Source organism: Lepidochelys kempii, chromosome 2 (genome assembly GCF_965140285.1).
Source record: "Lepidochelys kempii isolate rLepKem1 chromosome 2, rLepKem1.hap1, whole genome shotgun sequence".
Taxonomy (NCBI): Eukaryota; Metazoa; Chordata; order Testudines; family Cheloniidae; genus Lepidochelys; species Lepidochelys kempii.
In genome coordinates, this window is record NC_136381.1 from 12,788,301 (window position 1) to 12,812,458 (window position 24,158).

The following is a 24,158-nucleotide window of genomic DNA, read 5'->3' on the forward strand; positions in this document are numbered from 1 at the left end:
CCAACCAGCAGACCAAAATCAACGATGAATCCTGGTCATGTGCTACCTGAGGCATGTTGTGCATATGCTAAGAGGACATGAAGGAGGAAATTGACTTATTCTATGTGCTTGAGTGGCTCCAGGAATAGCAGGAAGCCGTGCGCGTGAACAGTCTGGCAAGTATAAAAGTAGTACGGCAGTTGTTAGCCTGACACCTCCATCTGTGTGAATACCATACATTGTCAGGTTCCAGAGCCGCAGCCGTGTTCGTCTGTCTCCGCAAAAAGAACAGGAGGACTTGTGGCACCTTAGAGACTAACCAATTGATTTGAGCATAAGCTTTCGTGAGCTACAGCTCACTTCATTGGATGCATACTGTGGAAAGTACAGAAGATCTTATTATCTACAAAGCACCTCCCCCCACCCCACTCTCCTGCTGGTAATAGCTTATCTAAAGTGGCCACTCTCCTTACAATGTGTATGATAATCAAGGTGGGCCATTTCCAGCACAAATCCAGGTTTTCTCTCCCGCCGCACCCTCACACATAAACCCACTCTCCTGTTGGTAATAGCTTATCTAAAGTGGCCACTCTCCTTACAATGTTATATTGTAAGATGTCCAGTGAGCTGCTGCTGGTGCTGTTGATTCAGAAACAGCCAATCAGAGCTAATGACACATTTTGAAGTCACAGGGTGGAACGGAAGGAATCTCTGTACCACTGATCCTATGATGAGTAAAACCAAAGTGAATTTGAAAGCCAGAGCAGCTCAAGTGAAGATACACTAAGAGGGCTTGATCCTGCTATCACTCTAGTCAGGGCAGTTTTTGTCATTAACCCAAGAGGTAACGCTCTGGGTTCTAAGAGGTCCGTAGATTCCTAATTAACGGACGTTAAAAAAAGCAGCAGGGACTGGCCATGTTTGGTTCTTGGTAGATAACACAGCAGATTTTCAATGGTCACTGCCAACTTGTTTATACCGCCAAAATAGACCCTTCTCTAGAGGACGAGAAATCATATGCAGCACCCCAGGAGGAAAGAGTGTCAGATGCTGATAGCCCCACTATCACCAGGTGCTCTACTCACCACGGGAGCACCTCCTTCTGGCCACATCTGGGGATTAGCTCTGCCAGGCCAACATCCCTTCTTACGGTTGCACTCTGTCACTCACGCAGTTTTGCTCGCTTGGGACTTGACTGCTCCTGCTTTGTGTCTTGGCCCTCCTGTCAGGCCGCTGTGGTTTTCCCCTTCTGGGGGTGGGTTGCATGCCCCAAAAGTCTCTTGGGACCCACTGTCCTAGGCAGTCTTTCCTTTCACTGCCCATTACCCGTTCCACTCTCCCAGTGGCTGGTATGGGAACCCAGGCCTGCCTTCTACACTGGGTTCCAGCCCAGGAGCCCTATAATAAGGAGTCAAGGTCTACATAATCCTCAACCTTACTGCTGTATCCCTGGGCTACTTCCTCCTACCTTGCCTTCTCTCATTCTGAAAGTGACTGTAACCTCTCTCTGTTCTCAGCTACAGGGCTATATACAGGCGCCATCTGTTCCTGTCCAGCTGAACCTCATCTCTAATTAGTCCTTGTACCCTGGCTCCTCCTCCAGGTGCAGCCTAAGTGGTTAATTAGCCCCCCTGGCCACCTTAAACACTTCAGGCCTTATGTGGGATGGACACCCCATCAGACCTACCCATGCTGAGAACTAGCATATGCTGCTAGGAGTCCTACTGAAATCATTGGGACTACATGAGGGACCAGCATGAGCAAAGTATCAGAATCTGGCCCAGAGAGCGAGGGTGATAGATAGTCTTCAGGAGGCCAAAGTTCTTGAAGCGCACAGGCCATGAACAGTTGGGACAGTTCACAAAGTCACAAATCTTTGCTGTCATCTGACTGTTTACAGACTCAGCCACGTGGGTGTGGTTTTCATGGTGCAGCTTGCACTCCTAACAGAAGCCGGAGTCAGAATGGAAAGCACCTGTCACAACTCTGCTGTGCTATACCACGACACTGGAGAATCTAAAACAAAGAGTCACATCTCTTCTGTCTGATGTAGCACCTCCAGCCATTGTTGTTTGTTGGGCCCTTGTGTCAGTTTGTGCCAAACGATTAGACTTGCACAAGCTGTAAACATGGGAAATTTGGATCCGTACTGCTCTCCATAGGCAAGAAGTACAGTGAGAAGTACAAGAGGAATGCATTAATAGGTAGCACTTTAATTGAAGTTTGTGCAGTAAGGTAGTGTTATTAACTCCATTTTAAAGCTAGAGAAGCTGACACATAATTGGGAATAAATCTAGATTTCCTGAGTTTTAGTTCTGCACTCTGACCACAGGAGAAAATGGGTCTGAGAGAAAACTCTGAAGAAGTGGTGAATATTAAATGATGTTTCACAGTATAGTCCCCATTAATGAAATAATCTGAATGATCCAGCAACTTTCCTTATGGAAAACAACCCCTGAGATTAATTCCATTTGAGAAGATAATTTTATTAAAAGAGGACAAGTAGATGCACCCTGCAATATATAGAATTGCAATTCTTAATTTTCTATATGGTGCCTAAATAGTATAATGATATGTACCTTAGATATGCAGATTGATTGATAGAAATACATAGAAAACCCCTGGGCCAGATTCTCAGGAAATCAGTGGATCCCTGATGAAGTCAAGAGGAGCAATGTTTACTAATTCACATCAGCTGCAGATCGGGTTTTATATTTTCATTCTGGATTTAGTTTTCTTCTTTCACACACTATCTTAGTTTCATGTTGACAGGTTTCCCATAAGCAGTCATAATGTGTAACTAATTTGGATAGCAATTACCTGACCCAATTTTTTGTAGTAATTATCTGGTTGAGTAACCCATCAGAAGCAGGCAGTGGATATTTTAACTTCTACATGTCTTGAATACTTCTCGTTTTGTTAGAGCAAGGTAAAAAGCAACACCTTTAAGATAAAAATAAAAAATTTCATCCAGCAGGGGATATGTTTTTAAGATTCAAGCTTTTAGCCAAGTTATTAAGAGCAGCCTTCAGCATAACATTATTTTCATATCGCTTGATTGTGGGTTTCATTTGTACCTGGCATCAGCACCTTCTTGCAGCATCTTTTCCTTTTACGGATCTCACTTTCTACTTTTCTGAGCCTTTTCCTATTGCACAAGGGTGATACTCATTATCTAATAGATTAAATGTGAGATGAGCCTTTATTAGAACTTTATATGTCAAAAACGTTCCATTCTTATGGAGAATTGGGGTTTTGACAAAACAAAATTCCTGACTTCCAAAATGTCTGCTTTCCTCAGTTTTTTGTTTTGTTTTTCATTGATAAACCAGAAACACTAAAACTGAACATTTTTAGCAGTTTTTGACTGAAAATGTTTGCAGTTGCCAAAAAAAGAAAAGTATTTGGTTTTCATTTTTTGAGAAAATATTGAGAAAGAAATAATGTTCTGACCAGCTCTGCTCTTTATACTAAGTGGATATTTATACTTTAGGATATGTAAGTTAGTGACAGTAACTCTATTGCTTGAAAAGACAAAGCCATTTATAATCATTTTACCAAGCTTTTCTTTTGACACAGAGGGATATACTTAGTTGATCTTTCTCCTACAACTGTGTGTTCTACCTAAAGTGTTACTTGTATGTCTCTCTATCTTAACATTCCTACAGTATGATTTATTATGGAAGCCAAATACATAACTGTGGAAGCTATAAAAAGCCCCAAGGTGAGATATCCGTTTGTGACATCTGTTGGGAAATTTTGCTGTATATGAACTTTTGAATTTTAGCCATTTCCAGGTCAGACAAACAACGTAATTGAGATGCAGTACCTTGAGTCAAATCAGAATTTTTGCAAGTGTTTAGAAGACTATTGGTTTTGAAACTGTGGGTTCAAGCATCGAGTCTAAACCTGCATGATGCTGAGTACTGTCAATTCACTGAACATCAAAGAGAATTAAGAATGCTCAGCAATTTACAGGACTGGGGGCCATACTGGGTATTTAGCACTTCAAGATAATTTTTGGAATATAGCCACATCTTCTGAGTGTGTATTCATTAGTGCTGTTGAAACTTTTCCGACCAGCCCTGTGGCATGTGTTGTTCTGTACAAGTCATGTGGTTTGTTTTCTTTGGGCTGCACCTTTAAACTTTAGAAATCTGCTAATGACAGCTGCCATTTTGTGTTAATTGTTGATGCAACTTGCTACAAGTAAGAAACATGCTACTCTCTGACGCACAGAGGCTTTACTTCTACTGTCTCTTCTTTTGTGGCATCTCTTCCTCTAAGGTAAAGCAATTCTGACTGATTGCCCAGTATATGTCTGCTGTTTGTTCATGGAATGCATGCCACACCCAAACTGCAATATGAAGCAATCATAAGCCATATGTAAGTTTTGGGTTGCTTTGAGATAAAATTTTAAAAAATGGTAATTAATTCACTTCTTTAACCTAGATCTGACTAACATTCCAAAAAAGATAAACCCTTCCTGAGGAGAACTGACTTCCAAAGTGTTTCCTATCCCTAATTCCCAACCCAGCATCCCTTGGAAATTATAGATACATTTGGATATGAAATTCAGAAGAAAATCTGAAACTTTGAGGAGTTTATACGAACATTTCGGGATCTCAGCAGGGGCATTGCACTTTGTCATTGAAAGGAGTCACAGAGAACTGTAAAAGGATTAAAATGACCTAGGAATGTAAAAAACGCATGCAAATGCATTCATTATAAAGTAATTGGGAATACATTCAGCTATATATTTTAGTGCTTTTTTTAGAGCTTAAACAGCAGTTTGGTATTCAAAGTCTGTCTCCACTCTAGAGACATGGGTCTGCCATTGTCAGCGCCACCCACACATCTCTGACTGTGTTTTTGTATTAAATTGTTATTTTTCCCCCAGAATGACTGCTGCATGAACACAGGACATGGAAGAATGGCTTAACTCAAACCCAAGAACTTGCTTGCCACTGAAGAGCCAACAATTCTGAATGGCTCTTTTGCACATGCGTTAGGAACAAAAGTTAACTCTGTTCTCACAATAGATTTGGGTACTTTCCACTGTACTTTTAAATATATTTTCTTTTAATGTATGGCAACAAAAAAAACCCATGCACAGATTCTTGCCAGCTATTTAAAGTGACAAAGACAGATATAAAATTCAGGCAGTTCACCTCTCCCACAAAGCAGCAGCTCTAAAAACAAATATGAGAACCACAATGCACTGGTCAGTAACCAAAAGGGCCCAGCCGTATGCCAGGAAAGACAGCAAATATGGGTTATTTCAGATGGAGGTGGGCATTATGTAGGACCAGGTGACTTACAGAGAATGTCCTGCCAACAGCCTTTGGTCTATTTATATCAAGGCGAAGCTAACAGCTAACCTGTACTGACTGCAGCTGTGGCAGTGTATTGTTGGGAGAGTGGCAGTCAGTCAGGTGGGCCAATCTTTAGTCATTTAAGGTTTTACAGGAAAGCCAACACCTTAACATTGATCTAGAAGCTCACAAGTAACAGTGCAAAGTGTATAAGTAGGGGCATAGCGAGCAGATCGAGGGACGTGATCGTCCCCCTCTATTCGACATTGGTGAGGCCTCATCTGGAGTACTGTGTCCAGTTTTGGGCCCCACACTACAAGAAGGATGTGGATAAATTGGAGAGAGTCCAGCGAAGGGCAACAAAAATGATTAGGGGTCTGGAACACATGACTTATGAGGAGAGGCTGAGGGAACTGGGATTGTTTAGTCTGCAGAAGAGAAGAATGAGGAGGGATTTGATAGCTGCTTTCAACTACCTGAGAGGTGGTTCCAGAGAGGATGGTTCTAGACTATTCTCAGTGGTAGAAGAGGACAGGACAAGGAGTAATGGTCTCAAGTTGCAGTGGGGGAGGTTTAGGTTGGATATTAGGAAAAACTTTTTCACTAGGAGGGTGTTGAAACACTGGAATGCGTTACCCAGGAAGGTGGTAGAATCTCCTTCCTTAGAAGTTTTTAAGGTCAGGCTTGACAAAGCCCTGGCTGGGATGATTTAATTGGGGATTGGTCCTGCTTTGAGCAGGGGGTTGGACTAGATGACCTCCTGAGTTCCCTTCCAACCCTGATATTCTATGATTCTATGATTCTATGAAATCCCAGAGCACTGGTGTCATAGACTCTCTCTAGGTTGCTTATATATTTGAGGCTGAGTTCCAGCCATCTCAGCTGAAATTGGCCATATTTTGGTCTCAGTCCAAAGGTAATTTTTTGGCATGTGTGTGATGCCTTCAAAAAGCTTTTTTTGAGAAATACTGATGTGAAACAAATACAATTTTCCCATATATGCCACTTTAATGTAGGGTTAGACTGTGAGTTAGGGTTAGTAATGTAGATAATTTTCCAAAGTTAATTTCATTGGAGTTAATAGAAAAACTTGTATGATTAAGTACTTACCAGTGTAAAGTGTTTACAATCTGGTTCTTTGCTCTTGCGTAATTTAAAATTGGCTGAAGCTGGAAACTTCAAACTTAGCTTGTTTTGTAGACCTCAGTGAGAATTAAAAATCAAGGTAAGTTTGAAGAAGCTCAGTTTAGCAGGTTTAACGTTTCTATTCATTAAAGACAGCAGTTCCACACATATAGATGAGAACATGTTGTCTTTTCTTGAATCTACTTTTAGGATACTTCTCTTAAGGACATCTTGACTAAGGTGTGGTCTGAACTAAAGGGCTATTACACTCCGGAAAGTGCCTGTGTGTACAGGGCATGTTACTGCCCTATTTTTATGATCTCTCAGTGACTTTCAAAGTTGCTTTGTTTACAAGAAAAAAGTATGTCCTCCATCCCTCAACTGTCATCCTCGACAAGGAAATTTGGAACAGGACAGCAAAGTTGGATTATTGCACCAGTAATACAGATTCTGTTCTGTATAGGTTCTTATACTGTGCTCATCACCATAGAATCTGACTGCCTTCCAGTAGAGCGGTAAGCAACACGACCATAGAATCACAGAATCATAGAATATCAGGGTTGGAAGGGACTTCAGGAGGTCATCTAGTCCAAACCCCTGCTTAAAGCAGGACCAATCTCCAACTAAATCATTCCAGCCAGAGCTTTTTCAAGCATGACCTTAAAAAGTTCAAAGGAAGGAGATTCCACCAACTCTCCAGGTAATGCATTCCAGTGCTTCACCACCCTCCAAGTGAAATAGTGTTTCCTAATATCAAACTTAAACCTTCCCCACTGCAACTTGAGACCATTACTCCTTGTTCTGTCATCTGCTACCACTGAGAACAGTCTAGATCCATCCTCTTTGGAACCCCTTTTCAGGTAGTTGAAAGCAACTATCAAATCCCTCCTCATTCTTCTCTTCTGCAGACTAAACAATCCCAGTTCCCTCAGTCTCTCCTCATATGTCATGTGTTCCAGTCCCCTAAACATTTTTGTTGCCCTCTGCTGGACTTTTTCCAATTTTTCTACATGCTTCTTGTAGTGTGGGGCCCAAAACTGGACACAGTAGTCCAGATGAGGCCTCAGCAATGTTGAATAGAGGGGAACCATCACATCCCTCGATCTGCTGGCAAAGCCCCTACTTATTCATCCCAAAATGCCATTGGCCTTCTTGGCAACAGCGGCACACTGTTGACTCATATCCAGCTTCTGATCCACTGTAACCCCTAGGTCCTTTTCTGCAGAACTGCTGCTGAGCCATTCAGTCCCTAATCTGTTGCGGTGCATGGGATTCTTCTGTCCCAAGTGCAGGACTCTGCACTTGTCCTTGTTGAACCTCATCAGATTTCTTTTGGCCCAATCCTCTAATTTGTCTAGGGCCCTCTGTATCCTATCCCTACCCTCCAGTGTATCTACCTCTCCTCCCAGTTTAGTGTCATCTGCAAACTTGCTGAGGGTGCAATCCACACCATCCTCCAGGTCATTAATGAAGATATTGAATAAAACCGGCCCGAGAACTGACCTTTGGGGCACTCCACTTGATACTGGCTGACAACTAGACATGGAGCCATTGATCACTACCCGTTGAGCCCGACAATCTAGCCAGCTTTCTATCCACCTTATAGTCCATTCATCTAGCCTATACTTCTTTAACTTGCTGGCAAGAATACTGTGGGAGACCGTGTCAAAAGCTTTCCTTAAGTCAAGGAATAACTCGTCCACTGCTTTCCCCTCATCCACAGAGCCAGTCATCTCATCATAGAAGGCAGTTAGATTAGTCAGACATGACTTTCCCTTGGTGAATCTATGCTGACTGTTCCTGATCACTTTCCTCTCCTATAAGTGCTTCAGAATTGATTCCTTGAGGACCTGCTCCATGATTTTTCCAGGGACTGAGGTGAGGCTGACTGGCCTGTAGTTCCCCGGATCCTCCTCCTTCCCTTTGTTAAAGATGGGCACTACATTAGCCTTTTTCTTGTCATCTGGGACCTCCCCCCATCATCATGAGTTTTCAAAGATAATGGCCAATGGCTCTGCAATCACATCCGCCAACTCCTTTAGCACTCTCGGATGCAGTGCATCCAGCCCCATGGACTTGTGCATATCCAGCTTTTCTAAATAGTCCTGAACCATTTATTTCTCCACAGAGAGCTGGTCACCTCCTCCCCATGCTGTGCTGCCCAGTGCAGCAGTCTGGGAGCTGACCTTGTTCGTGAAGACAGAGGCAAAAAAAGCATTGAGTACATTAGCTTTTTCCACATCCTCTATCACTAGGTTGCCTCTCTCATTCAGTAAGTGGCCCACACTTTCCTTGACTTTCTTCTTGTTGCTAACATACCTGAAGAAACATTTCTTCTTACTCTTAACATCTCTTGCTAGCTGCAACTGCAAGTGTGTTTTGGCCATTCTGATTTGACTCCTGCATGCCTGAGCAATATTTTTATACTCTTCCCTGGTCATTTGTCCACTCTTCCACTTCTTGTAAGCTTCTTTTTTGTGTTTAAGATCAGCAAGAATTTCACTGATAAGCCAAGCTGGTCACCTGCTTACTATTACTATTACTAAGAATTTACTACTCTTTCTACACATCGGGATGGTTTGTCCCTGTAACCTCAATAAGGATTCTTTAAAATACAGCCAGCTCTTCTGGACTCCTTTCCCCCTCATGTTATTCTCCCAGGGAATCCTGCCCATCAGTTCCCTGAGGTTGTCAAAGTCTGCTTTTCTGAAGTCCAGGGTCCGTATTCTGCTGCTCTCCTTTCTTACTTTTGTCAGGGTCCTGAACTCCACCATCTCGTGGTCACTGCCTCCCAGGTTCCCATCCACTTTTGCTTTCCCTACTATTTCTTCCTGGTTTGTGAGCAGCAGCTCAAGAAGAGTTCTGCTCCTAGTTGGTTCCTCCAGCACTTGCACCAGGAAATTGTCCCCTACACTTTCCAAAAAACTTCCTGGATTATCTGTGCACTGCTGTATAGCTCTCCCAGCAGATATCAGGGCGATTGAAGTCTCCCATGACAACCAGGGCCTGCGATCTAGTAACTTATGTTAGTTGCCGGAAGAAAGCCTCGTTCACCTCATCCCCCTGGTCCGGTGGTCTATAGCAGACTTCCACAACGATGTCACCCTTGTTGCTCACACTTCTAAACTTAATCCAGATACTCTCAGGTTTTTCTGCAGTTTCATAGCGGAGCTCCGAGCAGTCATACTGCTCTCTTACATACAATGCAACTCCCCCACCTTTTCTGCCCTGCCTGTCCTTCCTGAACAGTTTATATCCACCCATGACATCACTCCAGTCACGTGAGTTATCCCACCAAGCCTCTGTTATTCCAATCACATTATAGTTCCTTGACTTTGCCAGGATTTCCAGTTCTTCCTGCTTGTTCCCTAGGCTTCTTGCATTTGTGTATAGGCACTTGAGATAACTTGCTGTTTGTACTGCTTTCTTAGTATGAGGCAGGAGCCCTCCCCTCTCATGCTCTCCTGCTCATGCTTCCTCCCGGTATCCCCCGTCCCCATTTACCTCAGGGTGTCATAAATATAAAGGGAAGGGTAAACCCCTTTGAAATCCCTCCTGGCCAGGGGAAAGCTTCTCTCACCTGTAAAGGGTTAAGAAGCTAAAGGTAACCTCGCTGGCACCTGACCAAAATGACCAATGAGGAGACAAGATACTTTCAAAAGCTGGGAGGAGGGAGAGAAACAAAGGGTCTGTGTGTCTGTCTATATGCTGGTTTCTGCCGGGGATAGACCAGGAATGGAGTCTTAGAACTTTTAGTAAGTAATCTAGCTAGGTATGTGTTAGATTATGATTTCTTTAAATGGCTGAGAAAAGAATTGTGCTGAATAGAATCACTATTTCTGTCTATGTATCTTTTTTGTAACTTAAGGTTTTGCCTAGAGGGGTTCTCTATGTTTTTGAATCTAATTATCCTGTAAGATATCTACCATCCTGATTTTACAGGGGGGATCTCTTTATTTCTATTTACTTCTATTTTTATTAAAAGTCTTCTTGTAAGAAAACTGAATGCTTTTTCATTGTTCTCAGATCCAAGGGTTTGGGTCTGTGGTCACCTATGCAAATTGGTGAGGCTTTTTATCCAACATTTCCCAGGAAAGGGGGTGGGGTGCAAGTGTTGGGAGGATTGTTCATTGTTCTTAAGATCCAAGGGTCTGGGTCTGTAGTCACCTAGGCAAATTGGTGAGGCTTTTTACCAAACCTTGTCCAGGAAGTGGGGTGCAAGGTTTTGGGAAGTATTTTGGGGGGAAAGATGCGTCCAAACAGGTCTTCCCCAGTAACCAGTATTAGTTTGGTGGTGGTAGCAGCCAATCCAAGGACAACGGGTGGAATATATTGTACCTTGGGGAAGTTTTGACCTAAGCTGGTAAAGATAAGCTTAGGAGGTTTTTCATGCAGGTCCCCACATCTGTACCCTAGAGTTCAGAGTGGGGGAGGAACCTTGACACAGGGCTTTGGTCTTCTTCCCCTGGTGAACCTAGTTTAAAGCCCTCCTCACTAGTTTAGCCAGCCTGTTTGCGAAGATGCTCTTCCCTCTCTTCGTTAGGTGGAGCCCGTCTCTGTCTAGCAATCCTCCTTCTTGGAGCACCATCCCATGGTCAAAGAATCCAAAGCCTTCTCTCTGACACCACCTGCATAGCCATTCGTTGACTTCCACGATTCGACGGTCTCTACCCAGGCCTTTTCCTTCCACGGGGAGGATGGACGAGAACACCATTTGTGCCTCAAACTCCTTTATCCTTCTTCCCAGAGCCACGTAGTCTGCAGTGATCCGCTCAAGGTCATTCTTGGCAGTATCTTTGGTGCCCACGTGGAGAAGCAGGAAGGGATAGCGATCCGAGGGCTTGATGAGTCTCGGCAGTCTCTCTGTCACATCGTGAATCGTAGGTCCTGGCAATCAGCAGACTTCTCGGTTTTCCTGGTCAGGGCGGCAGATAGATGACTCAGTCCCCCTGAGGAGAGAGTCCCCGACCACCACCACCCGCCTCCTTCTCTTGGGAGCGGTGGTCTTGGAACCCCCATCCCTAGGACAGTGCATCTCATGCCTTCCAATTGGTGGAGTGTCCTTCTGTTCCCTTCCCTCAGATGTATCATCTAGGCCTCTCTCCGCATTAGTACCTGTGGAGAGAACATGAAAATGGTTGCTCACCTGTATCTGCACTGCTGGTACATGGACGTTCCCCTTTCTTCTTCTGCCAAATTTCTTCACCGTTCTTCTGTCCCCGCTGTGCAGCCTGCTCTGAATCTTCAGAACATTGTGTCCATAGAAGCAAATCCTGACGTCTGTCCAGGAAATCTTCAGTTTCTCTTATGCAACGCAGGGTCGATACTTGTTTCTCTAGACCTTGAACCTTCTCTTCCAATATGGAGACCAGTTTACATCTGTGACATGATGTTTGTTCTCTCATCCTCTCCCCAGGGGGGGAGAAGTTAGAACTTGACAATGTTGTTGATTATTTCAGAGCCAGAAAAGAAACCAGCACACTTCCCCATGGTTGGATTTGCTCTGCAGGGCTGATAGGAGTAGAAAGCAATAAAAAACTTAATTTTGTCAGAAAAGCAAGCGAGCAAGCAGATCTGGCTCGAATATATGCAGAAGGAGCAGATGGGATGAGCAGGAAGGTGCTTTTTTACAATCATTTTACTGATCATAGCTAGTGAACATTTCTGGATAAAGGATGCTATAAGATCTGTTGCCAAAGACAATGGAGCTTGAAAATGCCATGAGACAGGTAGAATTTACAAATTTTGGGCATGGTTGAGACTTTATCTCTCACCCTTTTTAAGGGGAGGCGCACAGCTGGGCTATTGCAGGAACAGATCAGGGAAAGGAATTGGGCCTCAGTCATATTTCCTGCCCTGGAACCTCCTTTGCTTCAGGGGGGAGTAATCTGCTACAGACCTATGCCAGTAATCTGCATGTTACCTTCCCCTCCCTCACTGACTCAGCTGTGCTCATTCCTATGTGAGAGGCAGATCCAGTGCTCCTCCCATTCCCCTGCACAGTCCACACACTCATTGCTGGGCAGTGACTATCATCAGCATGAAGCCAGCTCCGCCCTCCACATACAGACCAGTCACGTGCGGAGGTCATGGAAGCTAATAACAGAGGTGCTTTATGTCCCAAACACTTCTGTGTGGCTGCATAGGCCAATTCACAGTCTTGCCCCTCGCACTTTTTAAGCCTAATAGCTCCAGATATCTTCTCCTGTTATTTTCATTTAAAACACAGAAAATTATTAATGAATATTATTATTTTAAATAATGTCACTTTAACACTAATGTTGGCAAATCAACCGCTCAAATATCAGGAAATTCCAACAGTAAGGCTGGTCCCACAACATTAATTCAGCCACATTCCTGTGGTATATTCCATTCGTGTTCTCCTTCATTACCGTGAACCACAGCTGATTATGTTTGTTATTAAAGTTTGCACTAAAAGAGACACAATATGTGGCTGACTTTATGTTCTGCAAGCAACCTCTTGGGTCAGATCCTGGTGTAAAACAGCATCACTCCATTAATTTAAATGGAGCAATGCTGCTTTACATCAGCTGAGGACCTGACTCTGTGAAATGTAATAGAATGATGCTGATTTTCATTAGCTGATGATCTGGGCACTTAATTTTTGAATTTTTTGACTTTTGGAGGCTTGATCTCTCAACATTCATGCTCATATGTTTTGTTCCCCAACCGATAGATGGGGTTCTGCCATCAGATATGTACGTATGTATTTTTCCCATCTGAACTACCTTTGATATGTATTAATGTGTAGTATCAAATTTATCCAGCAGAAGGGCTGAAATATAGCATGATTCAGAAGATGGCATACCTAATCAGAACAATATGATGTGTTCCGTTTATTTGGCATCATAAATTAGATGCCTGGCATATAAGATTATTTCCAATGAATGCAATAATATGGATATGCTTTAAAAATTCACAACACAGGTGAGGAATAAAGAATTTGCTTGCATTTGACTAGTGATTGCATGGATTCTCTTTCCCATAGTTTTTTTCTCGCTAGTCTACCTCCACATCTCAGAGCTCAGTTTTGCTCCACTGGAGCTGTAGTTCGCAATGACAGGCACCTGAGTAAAGGCCCAGGAGGTACCTAATTAAAAAAGCAAGAAATCAAATTCTGATGGTGTAAGTCTGCTGTTGTCAATGAAGTTGTGCCAGAAGGAAGAGAATTTACTAATTTAGGGTGAAATTCACCCCTGCGCAGCAGGTCTGCACTGGATTTATGCACCACTTGCGTCCCATTTAATTCCTCCAAACAAATTTTGTGCAGGTGCAGTATGGTGAATTTCAGCCATCCAGGGACTATCTAATTCAGGGTACTCCCTCTGCAATCAACTGATTTAAAAATCAAGCACTTAATTTTGCCATGCTAACTTCTTAAAAGGCTTAACTTCATATTTCATGCAAAATCATTTCTCTGCTTAAGAGGAAGGAGGGGAAAAATACATGGAAACATCCACCCTTAAGGATGAAATTCACTCCTATACAGAGGGTCAAAACAAAGGCCCATGCAACACTTAAATCCCACTTTAGCATGCAAAATAGGACTCAGGTGTTGCAAAGGCTTTTCATACAGAGCTGAATATCACTAAGAGATGCCAGTGAAAAAAATAGCCATGTGATGCAGCCTGAAATAGGAACTTTTGTACTGGAAAAAACTTTATATATATTAGAATTAAAAATGACAAACCGCTCCATAATTATTAACATCTCAGTAGTGCCTACAGGCCACATTGTCCTAGGCACATGGCAAAGTGATAGGTCTCTGCCAGAAATAGCATTCACAATCTAAGACGAGAGAAAACAGGTGGATACAATAAATAGATGGGTGGAGCACACAGTTACCAACTTTCACGTGGTAAATAAGCACCCCGACTTTCACAATAAGCTAAAAATCAAGCTAATCCCATTTCAAAATAAGGCCAAAACAAGCCAATCCCTAAGAACCCCAACAGTCTATATGACTAGATCCCCGCGGCGTTCAGTCTGGGACTGCGGTGGGTCCGCTGTGCACCCCTGGCTCTCTCCCCACCTTGCCCTTCCTTGCCCCTGCTGTTCAAAAAAAAAAAAAAGCAACAAGCTACAACAAGCAACAAGTTACAAGCCAAACAAGCAGCAAGCTATCAGCCAAAAACTAGCCAACAAACAACTCACAAGCCAATTAAGCCAAAAACAAGCCCAATTTCTGCGTTTTTTCTGCAGGTTTGGTATATCTGGTGGAGCACTATGTATTAATGAGACGATTCTGATTAGCATGATGAGACGTGATCCCAGCACACCAGCTGCCTAACCAGTGTAGGGGTTTAGTAGGTAACTCTTCAGAGGTGAGTTCTAAGGAGGAATTTGATGGAGTAAAATTGTGTGGCTTTGTGGATTTTTACAGAGAGTTTCCTCCAATACATAGGTTCTTATTGAAGAATTAGACCGGGGTGGGCAAACTTTTTGGCCCAAGGGCCACATCGGGGTTGCAAAACTATATGGAGGGCCGGGTAGGGAAGGCTGTGCCTCCCCAAACAGCCTGGCCCCTGCCCCCTATCCGCCCCCTCCCACTTTCCGCCCCCTGACTGCCCCCCTCAGAACCTCCAACCCATCCAAGCCCCCTGCTCCTTGTCCCCTGACCACCCCCTCCTGGACCCCCGCCCCCAACCGCCCCCCCAGGACCCCACCCCCTATCCAACCCCCCATCCAACCCCCCCCCCCCCCCGCTCAATGCTGAATCAATTATAGGAATGTGAACATGTTGCAGAGTACAGTATATTTTAAAAACACTTTAACACTGTTTCAAGGTAATTACACCTGTATTCCCCCTCCATGGTCCCTCAAGGGCAGCCACTCATGGTTTCCAGCTCCCAGCTATCACCTCTCTTGGGTGGAGTCCCATGTCTCTCTCCATTCTGACCAGGGAGGCTTTAAAGCTCCACAGCCCTCTGACTTGCACACCTATATCCAAAAGAAGCCAATCTGCCTTAAGGCCAGGCCCTGTGCGTTGCTCTCTTTTTTCTCTCTCTCTCTCTCTCTCTCTTTGAGGGCTCTTAATAATGTATTGCCAGCAGTTACAAGTTACCACATAGCTTTTTCTAAGCAAGCACCTTTATTGTTAAGGTAAAAGCATTACAGAGAAGACGTATAAAAACAATAAGTGTTCCTATATGCATGTTAAAAACTTACCAGAGCCCCAACATAAGGTTGCGCCCTTAGTCCCAAGTTCATGACAGTTTTTAGATCGGGAACCAGACACCCTCTTGACAGTTCACCTGTTTCTTTATACAGATCAAACCTTTGATCTCCTGTTTCCTGGAACAGATAATCACTAGTCAATGGCCCTCTGCTCAGGATGTAGTTCAAAAGTTTTGTTTTTTTTTTCTTTTGCAACAGAGGTTGTGGAATTTTCTTTCACCACTCCCCAGGGAATTCCCAGGAAACCCTCCTAATACTCATTGTTCCAAAAGTCTATGCCCTGTCTAGCACATTTCAGTATAGTCATTTGAACTCCTTACACTTCCCAGCTCTCACATCGGTCACACCCTTCACATGGCCAGAGTAGTATAAAGGGACCTTAGTGTACCTGAGAACCCAGCAAACAAAATGGCTAAGAATTAGAGCTAGTCACACTTTTTCAAAATTTGGACTTTTTTTGTGTGTGATCGCCCCCCCCCCCCCCGTTTCCTCCCTGCCCAATTTTTCAACCAGTTTTAATAAATATAAGTCCAGCCAGTGTGCCCACAGTTTCTGGTGATGTTAGCCATTCCCTTTCAGTCCTCCTTAAAATGTACAAGTTGCCAATGGACTATAATGTATAGCCCCCGGTGGAAATCCACTCTATACATTCTTGAATGGCTCTTCGCACTGCTGCAGAAGAAGTATGCGCAGCATGCCTGAGAAATCCTATTGTCATTGACTGTTCTGTTTTTTTGGCAGATTTGTGCTGGTGGAGATGCACAGAAGAAAATCTTGTCAATTACGTATCACCTTTGAATCTCAATCAGCTGGCATGGCTAAGAAATTTCAGGAAGAAGTTAGCACACTGAATCCTGTCCACAGTCTCAGGGGGCCCCAGGTTTGCTTGAATTCCTAGCACATGGGCACAATGATTGGCAGCTAATGATAATGAACAGTGAAGCAATTCAAACATGGTTTGCTTCATTTCAAGTACTGCAGGCTGATTTGCTTTTCAACAAGACATCCTAAACCACAGGATATCAGACAAATAAAAGAACATGGCAGCCAATATTTCAGCTCTTCTGAGCCTTCCTGAAATTTATACTCCCAGGGCTATTTGTGTGGCTTCACTCCCAGATGCAGGAAATATGACACACTCAGAACACTTCCTCAGTTTTTCCCCCAACTCCATCTGCCCTGTTTAAGATGCTGCTGCTCCTGTTACTGCCTCTGCTTCTGTTTCATCAAGTCCTTTTTCTTGTGTGTGTGTGGAGGGGTGGGGGGGTGGGGCGTCTTTTCCCCAGGTGGCTGAGAATCTGAGTAATAACAAGCAAAGCTCTGTTTACCAATACAATACAAGTTATTTCTAAATGGTATCATGAATACTGAAGGATCACAGAACTCTGCACAACTGAGGACACTTAAATTCAGGTCATTTACCCAGGTTTAATGCATACACAGGTAGCACGTGAATATGTCAAAGCCTGGGGGTGAAGAACATTTAATTAAACAGTTAATGGGGGAAATCACTGGCTATACAAAATAAATGACTGGAGGCCAAGGACAATTCTTTGGAAAGACAGTATGTAGAGTAAGTATGAGTCAGGGAGAATGGTGTTTGGAAGCCATCACATGGTATTCTTTGCATCAGTCTGCACTGATGGAGTTCAAGAATGTGAGGAAGACTCCCAAACCGGAGCCATTCTTTTTAGGTGACAAATCTGAGGAACTGTCCCAGATTGAGGTGTCATTAGAGGAAGCTTGCAACAAACAGTAATAAGTCACCAGAGCCAGATGGTATTCACCCAAGAGTTCTGAAGGAACTCAAATGTGAAATTGCAGAGCTACTAACTGTGGTATGTTTCAGAGTAGCAGCCATGTTAGTCCATATCCACAAAAAGAAAAGGAGGACTTGTGGCACCTTAGAGACTAACCAATTTATTTGAGCATAAGCTTTCGTGAGCTACAGCTCACTTCATCGGATGCATTCAGTGGAAAATACAGTGGGGAGATTTATGTACACAGAGAACATGAAATAATGGGTGTTACCATACACACTGTACGAAAGTGATGTAACAAATAATTTAAATCAGCTTCTGTACTAGATGACTCGAGGATAGCTAATGTGACACCAATTTCTTAAAAGGGCTCCAGAGGTGATCCCAGCAATTACAGGTCAGTTAGCCTAACTTCAGTACCAGGCAGATTAGTTGAAACTATAGTAAAGAACAGAATTATCAGACACATAGATGAACATCATTTGTTGGGGAAGAGTCAATGTGGTTTTTGTAAAGGGAAATCATGCCACACCAATCTACTATAATTATTTGAGGGGGTCAAAAAGCATGTGGATGAGGGTAATCCAGTGGATATAGTGTACTTAGATTTTCAGAAAGCCTTTGACAAGGTCCCTCACCAAAGGCTCTTAAGAAAAGTAAGCCGTCATGGGATAAGAGGGAAGGTCCTTTCATGGATCAGTAACTGGATAAAAGACAGGAAACAAATGGTCAGTTTTCAGAATGGACAGACGTAAATAATGGTGTCCCCTGGGGGTCTTTATAGGACCAGTACTGTTCAACATATTCATAAATTATCTGGAAACAGGGGTAAACAGTGAGATGGCAAAATTTGCAGTTGATACAAAATTACACAAGATACTTAACTCCAAAGCAGACTGTGAAGAATTACAAAGGGATCTCACAAACCTGGGTGATGGCAACAAAATGGCAGATGAAATTCAGTGTTGATAAATGCAAAGTAATGCACATTGGAAAACATACTCCCAACTGTACATATAAAATGATTGGGTCTAAATTAGCTGTTACCACTCAAGAAAGAGATCTTCAAGTCATTGTGGAGAGTTCTCTGGAAACATCCACTCAATGTGCAGTGGCAGTCAAAAAAGCTAACAGAATGTTGGGAATCATTAGGAAAGGCACAGATAATACGACAGAAAATATCATATTGCCTATATATAAACCCTTGGTATGCCCACATCTTGAATACTACATGCAGATCTGGTCACCCCATCTCAAAAAAGATATATTGAAATTGGCAAAGACACAGAAAAGGGCAACAAACATGATTAGGGGTATGGAACAGCTTCCATATGAGGAGAGATTAATAAGACTGGGATTTATCATCTTGGAAAAGAGATGACTAAGGGGGCATATGATAGAGGTTTATAAAATCATGACTGGTGTGGAGAAAGTAAATAAGTAAGTGTTATTTACTCCTTCTCCTAACACAAGAACCAGGGGACACCAAATTAAATTAATAGGCAGTAGGTTTAAAACAAACAAAAGGAAGTATTTCTTCACAGAACACACAGTCAGCCCATGGAACTCTTTGGCAGAGGATGTTGTGAAGGACTATAACAGGATTTTAAAAAGTACTAGATAAATTCATGGAGTATAGGTCCACCAATGGCTATGAGTCAGGATGGGTAGGGATGCAAAACCATGCTCTGAAGTGTCCCTAGCTTCTGTTTGCTGGAAGTTGGGAATGGGTGACAGGGGATGGATCACTGGATGATTGCCTGTTCTTTTCATTCCCTCTTAAGCGCCTGGCATTGGCCACTGTCAGAAGACAGGATACTGGGCTAAATGGACCATTGGTCTGACCCAATATGGTCCTTCTTCTGTATGATTCTCATCTCACACTGGTGTATTTCATGAAGTTGCTCATGGTTTACATCAGAGTCAGAGCAACCTCAGGCCCCTGAAGAAACAAGAAAGCAACTCCAGATGGTGCGGGCTAGCATTGGAAACAGATCTACCATTCACTGTGGATAGGCAAGAAGGGAGAAGGAGGCAGATTTTCCAGGTGGCAAGAGGAATGTGGGGGTTCCCTAATCAAGCTCTGCCCACGATCAGTAGTGAAAGGATTGAAAACCGTGCCATTAAAAGTACAGTTCTGCCCTGAAAAGAGACTATGTTAATGTCTTACCCTAGCAGATCTGCTCCCTTTGTGTAGTCAGTCATATCTTCTGACTCCAGTCTCAAACCTATTAGTACTTGGCACCTTCGCTCTGCCTTTCATGCAGAGGTCTCACGCTGCTTTACAGACATTTATAGTAATAATCACCTCTGTGCACAAATCCAGAATGAGGCTTGTGTGCCCCTTGGACCCTCATACCACTCCTGTGACATAGGTCAACTTCATTAGCCTTATTTCACAGGGAAAGAATCTTGGGAACAGAAAGATCAAGTGATTTGCTTAAAGTTACTCAGTGGATAAATTGGGAATAGAACCGAGATCTCCAGATTACCATTAAATCATCCTTCCCCACTGTCCAGGCCTTTTAGGAAGCCCATGAAGATTTCTCTTATGCTATCTCTCTAATAGTCTCGGAGTGGCTTTCACTTGATCCTGATTGATTTACTTGGTCTAAACCCTCTACTGCTATTTCTGTATTAATCTTATCCCCTGAGGTCCCCATTTACTTCCTGCCTCTTACTGTGTGTCTACACTCCAGCTGGGAGTGTCTCACAGCCCAGGTAGACAGATATTCAAGCTAGTGTGCTAAAAAAAATTAGCAGTGTGGATGTAGCATGTACAAAGGCACAGACTAGCCACTCAAGTTCAGAGCCGGGGGGTGCCGTACTAGGGAGGCTATCCCATGCCGCTGCCCATGCTATAACATACATGGTCTTATTTTTAGCCCACTAGTCCAAGCAGAGCTAGAACCAGGGCTGGGAAGCATGTTCCCAGCAGCAGTGTAGACATACCCAGGAGGACACTGTATCACTCTTTAATGAGAAAAGAAACCAAAAATCCCATCTAAATTGGTATCCTTTGTTATTTTTCTTCTCTCTTTTCTTCAATTTAGATTACTCTAGATAAAGCAACCTGTTTTCAGTGACCTCTGCTTTAACCTCATGTAAATATGCTTTCACTTTTCTTCCAAAGCCAACACAAATTCTATTGTATTAAACATGTAATTTATTCAGTAGCATGCAGTAAAATCCCTCCACTGGTTAAAAGGGATAGGAGAAGGTACACACAAGCCTCACTGAATGTAGCAGCATGTTTTCCCCCCTATTCTGTTTACATATTTTAAAGTATTCCTGGGACATTTTGAAATTAAATAAGTTATAAAAATGGGTAAGTGCTATACATTATAAAGTACCATCTAGAAACCACAAGAAATAAAAGGCAGAAATATCTGCAATTCATATCCAGGTGTATGACTAGGGAATGAGTATGTTGCTGTTTTATATCTTCACTTAGAAGACCAGCTTGATTAGCCGCAACCCCTGTCACTGGGGAAGCCGCAGAGTAAACTCATTAAACTGAATGGAAGCCAGAGTTTCAAAACAAAGATGTGGGTAAAATATTAAGAGTGGGCTTTCCAAACTGCTCACTGTTAGTGGCCTAACTCTGCTCCCATTTGAAGTCAATGCTTAACTTTCAGTGGGATATTATTGAGCATTTTGAAAACCCCACCCCTAATGCTGATAGACAATATAAGGATAATAATATATAGCTAGAAAAAATAATAGTGTGGTATAAAGGTTTCATTTGTCTAAACTTGAGATGGCTGAGTGAAGTACCCAGCTATGCAGGTCACCCCAAAGAAGTCCCAGGAAAACATTTATCCTATACCAAGCCATAATGTTTTCTGTAAGAACAATCATATAGGTATCAGAGCCAACAGTGCTCTGCCTCATTTAGGACCTGATCCAAACTCACTAAGGTCAATGGAAAGACTTCAAGGGTCTGGGTCAGATCCCTACTGCATATACAGTGAAGGAGGCAAGAGGCTTCTTAGGTGAGCTGGCAAGTAACATGTACCTATGATCAAAGAACACTGACAGCAGGTCCTACAACTTCTCAGATCCTAACAGTGGACAATTTTTAACAACATGTATAGTTTCATGTATGTGAGAGAGTTTCCGTGCTTGGCTTCAGTGTCATGAGTGAAGTTTGGAAAAGTCCAACCAGTGGGTCAACATTGCTTTTAATTAAGGATAAAAATAATGTGTTATAATTGATTGATCATTGGTCTTTATGAATTTAAAATAAGTAAAAACATGGAAACATTTAAATTGAGTTTGATCTTACTAACTGCTAAATTTCAGAAGCTCCTGGATGTGTGATAGATAGATAGATTAGATTAGATCGATCAGTGGCTTTCAAACTTTTTGTATTGGTGACCCTTTTCATACAGCAAGCCTCTGAGTGTGACCCCTCTTATAAGTTAAAATGGGAGGAGGGGGTAATTTAATTTAATGGTGTCTCAGGGCTGTCAGCCCATGGAGCTGACAGTTCGCGACCCTGAAGTAACCACCTTGAGACCCCCAGTTTGAGAACCCCTGAGATAGATAGGCCCTAAACCTCATGGATCAGAGAACCTGATTCCCCATCACTATGGCACTCTGCAGTCATGTAGTGGGATAAGACCAGTTTTGTCCACCCTCACTCATTCCCATATTGCCTGTGATAACAGGAAAGTCAGATTCAGTAAGGGTACTTGTTACATTCTCGGCACATACATTTCTATCAGCGGAAGTGCAGGAATCTTGTTCAGAAGAGATACCAGCTCAAGTTCCTCTTCCTTCCTCCTGCAGTAAAGGCAGCGACTGATCATCACCATTTTAAAGTCTCGGCTTTGGTTCAATGTAGAACAAACTCTTATCTTGTTACTTCTCCACTTCTCACCTCCCCCACCAATTCTGTTGTATTAACTCTCACACTCCAAATTGCTCTCCTTTCATCATGTTCTCTCTTGTCCTGCCATGTGAGCTGCATGGGGAAATCTTGTCAGAGCAAATCAATGGCTCAGCTGAGCTATTGATTCACTCTAAAAACACCCTCTCATGCTGAGCCAGCTGTTTCACATGAAGAAAGCAGAGTAAAGACAAAGAGGCCAAAAGAAGTCACAAAAAATAGAAGAAGTTTCAGAACAAAATTCTCTGGGAACAACTGGAGATGAGCCTAATCTGGCTCCAAACTCTCCCCAAATTTGGAAGCATTTGGCACCAAAATTCTAGATCTGGTTTTCATCATCTCATGTTTTGATTACTGCAACATCCTTCTCTCTGGCTTTGATAAATGCAACCTTGCCCCACTCATTTCTATTCTGAATGCTGCTGCAAAGATCATTCTCCTAGCCCATCACTTTGACCATGTCACCCCTCTCTTTGAATCCCTCTGTTGGCTCCCCCTTCTCTGTTGCATCAAACATGAGTTTGATGATCCTGTATGGCTTATCCCTACCCTACCTATTATCCCTTGTTCACTGCTGAAATGTTGACTCCCACCTCTGACCTGCCAATGGTACCAGGCTCTAACACCTACTGGTTACATTTGGAAACAAGCACCTTGTGCTTTCTCTCATGCTGCCCCTCATGTATGGGAGAAGCTCATTATTGCCATTATATTTAGCTCATTATTCTCCTTCAAATCCCTCCCTAAAACTTTCCTTCATCCTGATGCTTATAAAAAAGCTGGAGACTATTTAAAAGAATGGTGCACTGATATCACTTCTGATGATGCTGAGCCATATTGTCCCATCATTTCTTTGAACTTCCCCACTGGTCTGTATCCATCTGTTGTTTCTTGGCTTATGCTTAGATTGTAAATGCTTTGGGACATGGACTATTTTTTTTTTTTGTTCTGGGATTGCACAGCTCTTAGTACAATGGGGTCTTGGTCCATGACTAGGGCTCCTAGGTACTATGGCCAAAATTATGAGGATAATCATAGAATCACAGAATATCGGGTTGGAAGGGACCTCAGGAGGTCATCTAGTCCAAGCCCCTGCTCAAAGCAGGACCAATCCCCAACTAAATCATCCCAGCTAGGGCTTTGTCAAGCCTGACCTTAAAAACTTCTAAGGAAGAAGATTCCACTACCTCCCTAGGTAATGCATTCCAGTGCTTTACCACCCTCCTAGTGAAATAGTGTTTCCTAATATCCAAGCTAAATCTCCCCCACTGCAACTTGAGACCATTTCTCCTTGTTCTGTCATCTGATACCACTGAGAACAGTCTAGATCCATCCTCTTTGGAACCCCCTTTCAGGTAGTTGAAGGCTGCTATCAAATCCCCCCTCATTCTAAATAATCCCAGTTCCGTCAGCCTCTCCTCATAAGTCATGTGCTCCAGCCCCCTAATCATTTTTGTTGCCCTCCACTGGACTCTTTCCAATTTTTCCACATCCTTCTTGTAGTATGGGGCCCAAAACTGGACACAGTACACCAGATGAGGCCTCACCAATGCCAAATAGAGGGGAACAAAGAGGGATGAAAGTGCCTGCCAAAGCCAGGGATAATAATAATAATTGACTGGGTCTATTCTAAAAGAGGTCTAAGCCCTTGATATTCAGATCCAAACTCTCTTGAAGTTCAAGATGGTTTGACCTAATAGCAGCATTTGGAAATCAAATAAGAGCAACACAGTGCCTATCATTGTCCGATGGTCTATATGGGAGCCAGGGAGATGGGAGGGCTGAATTCCACTCCCATCTCTGCCTCTGATGCATATTTTTGACACAGGTCACATAGGCTCTGTTTTTTCAAAGGGACTGCTAATTTTTTGGGTGTTCAAATTTTAA